Source organism: Cucurbita pepo, chromosome 15 (genome assembly GCF_057944985.1).
Source record: "Cucurbita pepo subsp. pepo isolate OVF chromosome 15, ASM5794498v1, whole genome shotgun sequence".
Lineage (NCBI taxonomy): Eukaryota > Viridiplantae > Streptophyta > Magnoliopsida > Cucurbitales > Cucurbitaceae > Cucurbita > Cucurbita pepo.
The window spans coordinates 5,011,127-5,017,156 of NC_141812.1; positions in this window are offsets into that span (position 1 = coordinate 5,011,127).

A 6,030-nucleotide genomic window follows, 5' to 3' on the forward strand; every position below is an offset into this window, starting at 1 on the left:
CCTCCATAGTATAATTCATGACATGGGTCCAATTGCTTTAGAGCAAGATAAGGAACAAGTTTGCTAAAAAAAAATGATCAACATTCTATTGTCCAGACTAATAGAACCTTGAAACTCAAAATTCTAGGTAAGTTCATGTAACGACCTTAAATTTTCACATACTCAAAATCGCTACTAACGTTTCATACTCATCTTTAATGTGGAAATATAACTCTTCCATGAACATTATTTAACTTAAATTTCAAAAAACGCTTAAAACAACTTCTTATATGAAAAACACAGTCATGGTCTTATGTGTTTAAATACTGAAATTTAGAGAAAATAAAAACAAATACAAAATAGTTTAAAACAATGAAATGCAAAACAACCTATTCTAACGTAAGACTAGGAATTTAAATTAGTTTACCCTATGCACGTGCCACAATCTCTGCTCGCGATGCCGTCGTTCTCCATACAAGTGTGTCTTGCCTTTACCTGAAAAATGATGTGGTACACGACCTGAGTATTTCAAAGAATACTCAGTAAGTGGCCCCACTATAGGGGACCATGCAAATGCAAACACATGCAATCATGATGTAGAGACTTATCTCTAATCATCATAAGGGTGGCCTCCCGTCTCGGACAAATTAGATGTGTAGTACTTCCCTATAAACGACTCACACGTGCGACTATGAATCCCCAAGGCGATCGCACACCTCCTGGACTCTCTAGTCAAGCTAATCTGTAGTGACATCCGGAGGTCAGTGGAACCTCATAGTGTCATGCGCCTCCTGAATACCCTCATCTGTGCGCATTCGCACTCATCATCGTACTGTGCACGTCCGCACTCATCATCTCTATGGAAAGTAGCCTTATGCTTATGAATATACAATATGCATGAGGTCCCTCTAAATCCATCATAACGTCTCTTCTGACACAACCCTCTAGTCTCATCTCTCTGTTACTCTAGGTAACACATACTCGTGGATATTTATATTAATATCATTTTCATGCTCTTAGGGTTGTGTCCTATGTCGATCTAATGACATGATGCAATATGGCACTCATCATCATGTAGCATGCTCAATATGGAAAACATCATCATATTAAGGTAAACGTCACGCAATCATCATACTCATCATATTACCATAAAGTGCATCAAGTATACCAAGTACGTCATTCATATAACATCATCACATCATTATCTAACGTCATCAAGTCATCATATAACATCATCACAACATCATCTAACGTCATCACGTCATCACATAACATTATCACATCATCATATAACATCATCACATCATCATCTAACATCATCACATCATCACATAACATTATCACATCATCATATAATAACATCACATTATCATATAACATCACCGCATCACTATCTAACGTCTTCACATCATCATACAACATCAACACATCATCATCTAACGTCATCACGTCATCACATCATCACATAACATAAAGCATAAATGACACTTGCAAGAGCCACTGGGCATGTGTCATCATACATAAGACAAGTCTTTCGACAGAGCCGATAGTAAGGTCACTTACTTGATTAGCTTAGGCTGGTATCACCAATTTATCAAGTTCGATTTTGTTCTTTGTATCCAAGCCAACCTATATGAACCATGACATCAACTTCAATTTCAATTCTCTAAATTTTACAATGGTCCATGTGTTAAACTTCTTGTGAGCATTAGAGACTTTATGAATATTGAATATTGTAATCCTACGAAGAATACCCTAAACCCCCTGATGGATATAGAAGAATCCCGATGGATAGGTTTTTTTCAGGGGGTCGCCTACGAAGAATTCTATGAGGGTATACAGTATCCTCTACCATTTCATGTTGTACCTTGGTTCTAGTTGATGGACCTTCTTCTTTAATGATTTGAGTATTTGGCCTATTAACATAGTGGTTTAATATCTGTTGGCGAGTTGATTCGTCAAGATATTTGTCCCCACCAATCTTTGAGTTGCCCGGTAAATCCAGTTACTAGGACTTGAGCTATTTGATGGTCAGATTTATGGTCCTGTTACGCGCCTGCGGCCATCATCATCTCATTGACAACATTCATTATCAGATAGTCAGACAATCCATGGATATTCCATTCATAGATTGCTAGGCCATCGTAATGGGCTTGAGTTTGTAGCGTCTTTTTTCGAATTGAATATCCGGGAAAGATGGTTGAGGATACCAGTTTTTCTGGTTACTGGTATTATTTTGACTTCTTCTAGAGATCCTTTCAATTCGATTGTAGAGAGGTTCTTCTATCTCATTTACAATGGATTTCGTCATAATTGTTAACGACATTCATAGATGAATCTTGAGGTGTTATTCCAGGATTTAGAATCCTATCCAATTTTTTCTTCTATCTTGGCCATTACAGCCTTTCTTTTGAAACCCTCCTCATAAATATGTCGAGATTTTCCAGTCTGAGTATTGGGATTGACTCATCGATCCTTGGTACAAAGCTGCTTGCTTGTTCTTGCTGAGTACCAGATTTCTTCGAGATTTTTCCCTCGATACTCTCAAGTTGAGTAGCGATCGTCGATAAAATATTATTTGAATAATTGTTTTGATGATGGATATTCTTGATATCATTTGGGGTAATTACCCTTTTCTAGTCCTTCCGGGATATTTTTGAAAGGACTGGCTTTGACCTTTTCTCGCTAGTAGTTGTCAAATTCAACCTCTTCCAACGGAGGATGTTTTGGATATATCTCGCCTCTCCTGGTAGTCTTCCAGCTCCTTTGAGTTAAGGTGCATATCTGCAAAATATTTTCTTCAAACCATTCGAAGAATTGTATATTTTCTTCTATGGCTTCCATATGAGAATACCATTGAGCCCTTAATTCATTTCGCTCAACTTCTTTGTAGGTTTGAAAGAAGACATTTCTTTTTGAAGAGTTGGTAACTGACATAAAATCTGTTTTTAGAAATTCCTATTTGGAAATAAGATTTAATGACATTTAACTGACTTTCGTAGACGGATTGAATATCCACATCAGTATGAGTTTGAGATCTTGAGCCATCTTCGTACTGTTTTTAGAAATTCCTTTGTCTATTTGGAAATAAGATTTAGTGACATTTAACTGACTTTCGTAGACGGATTGAGTATCCATATCAGTATGAGTTGGAGATCTTGAGCCATCTTCGTAGTGGATTGACATTTAACTGACTTTCGTAGACAGATTGAGTATCCATATCAAGTATGAGTTGGAGATCTTTCCTTGTCTATTTGGAAATAAGATTTAATGACATTTAACTGAATTTCGTAGACGGATTGAGTATCCATATCAGTATGAGTTGGAGATCTTGAGCCATCTTCGTAGTGGATTGACATTTAACTGACTTTCGCAGAGAGCTCAATTGATTTCAAACTTGTCGCATTAGCCACTCAAGTACATTAACATGTGTTAGAAAGAACTATGTTTAATTTAATAAATTATGTAAAAGTCAAATGGTCAATTTGACTTATTCTTTTGTGGAGATTAAAGGGGGTCGGGAATAAATCCTGTCCACAAACGTCTCGAATAAATTCCGTCCACAAACGTCTTTTGTCGGGAGACTATAAATACCCACAATATGTTATGTAAAATTCATATTCGTGGATGAATGTAATTCAGATCTCAAATTGAGACGTTTCCCTTAGAAATCCGAGCATCATATTTGCCATTTCTAAGCTTCAAGCAATTCTTGTGATAGAATTGCACCCGAGCCATTCAATCAAGCTTTGATCAAGTTCGATTATGGAGTGACTCAATTTAGAACAAGGTTTCCAAATCTTGCTTCTAGATCTTCGATCGTAAGAGGTAATCTAATTCTAGCCTTATCTCTTGGTTGATCCAAATTTCGTATAAGGGGTTGTTAATTACTTTGATTCAAGGGTTCTTGCTAAAACAAAAGCTTGGATCGTTGGTTTTTCTACCATCTTTTACAAAAAGAATACCTATTCAAATAGCCATCATACATAACTCTCCTGTCAAATTGCCATGGTCGGCCAAGCAATATATCTCCAGCTTGCATTGGTAATACATCACAAAGAACTTTATCTTTATATTTTCAAAGTAAAAGATATTAAAGCTTGGGAAACTACCTTCATTGTTCCACTATCATTGAGCCATTGGAGCTTGTAAGGTTTAGGATGATCTTGGGTTGGAATTTGTAACCTTCTGATCAACATGGTACTTACAACATTGGTGCAACTTCCACTATCAATGACAAGACTACAAGCAGTCCCCTTGACGAAACACCGCGTGTGGGACAGGTTGTCTCTTTGATCATCAACATCATTCTCCGTAACTTGAGTTTTAACAAGTCTTCTTGTTATAAGTGCCAAATGAATCCCATCTTCCAGTTCCTCCTCATTCTTCTGGACTTCTTCAACTAGATCATTGATCTCCCCTCCATTTTCCTTGTCTTGGTTCATGATTGTACAAACAGTAGTGAAATATGTTTAGGACCTCAGACACTCAACTCACTGATTTTACACTCAGGGACACTCGTGTTTATACACACAAAGGTAGGCTGTTTGGGAAAGTGACTAAATTTTGATCAAGGTAGGCTAATATATGGGTAAAGCAATTCTGATAGTAGCAAGCTATTGAAGTCAATCAAGATAAGTTAATTATGAAATAACAACAAAATAAAACAAGAAGTGAACAAACAAATGAGAGACACAGATATCTTGGGATAGAATTGCACCCTGAAAAATAAAATAAAAAATTCAAAAAAGAAAGGATGGGAAGATTTTAAGAACGGTCTAACTCTCTTTTTACAGAATTCGGGAAATTTAGAAGTTATCTTCAAGCGTAGATTATGAGAGAAAAAAAAATCAAACACAACGGTTCTAGATTTAGATGGATTAAGAAAGAGATGTGAATCGAAGTTTATTTGATCTTCAAATAAACATGCAAATGATCTAAAAAAATGATAAATATCGTTTATAATCACAATCGTAAGAACAAATATGATAAGATTTTGTTTTTTTTTTTTTTCAAGATCTCAACGTGATCTTTAAGAAGAAAATGAGAACAAAGTGAAAAGTTGATGAATAATGGCGGAAATGACAGCAAGAAAATAAATGGACAAATTTAAAGAAAAGATAAACAATAGCAGAAATGAAAGATAAAATCAATTCTAGAGTCGGCACAAAGATGTAAACCTAGGCTCTGATACCAAATTGATAAGGCAACCCTAATCCTCAGCACAACGATCCAAGCTTTTGTTTAGAACCCTTGAATCAAACTAATTAACACCTCCTTATACAAAATTTGGATCAACAAGAGATAAGGCTAGAATTAGAGTACCTCTTAAGATCGAAGATCTAAAAGCAAGATTTGGAACCTTGTTCTAAATTGAGTCACTCTACAATCTAACTTGATCAAGGCTTGATTGAATGGCCCGGGTGCAATTCTACCACAAGAATTGCTTGAAACTTAGAAATGGCAAATATGATGCTCGGATTTCTAAGGGAAACGTCTTAATTTGAGATCTGAATTACATTCATCCACGAATCTCAATTTTACATAATATATTGTGGGTATTTATAGTCTCCCGATAAAAGACGTTTGTGGAGGGGATTTATTCGAGACGTTTGTGGACGAGATTTATTCTCGATCTCCTTTAATCTCCACAAAAGAATAAGTCAAATTGACCATTTGACTTTTACATAATTTATGAAATTAAACATAGTTCTTTCTAAAAAATGTTGATGTGCTTGAGTGGCTAATGCGACATGTTTGAAATCAATTGAAAACTCCGCAGGTAGGTTTGAATTTTGTTGTTGACATATTTTTTCAATGTTCATGACATTTTTTGAATCTTCTTGGCAATAGGTTCATTTGGAACACCCTGATTCTTATCATCTTTTACCTTGAAGGGGTCATATATTGATCTTGAAACTCCTGAAGTGCTCGGTCTAGAATTCAGGAATTCTTTTACTAGATTCTTCGCCGAATTTTTTTGGGAGTATTTCTGGTTATTTGATCCCAAGAGAGAGTTTTTGTAACAGTCACACAACACTTTCCAATATT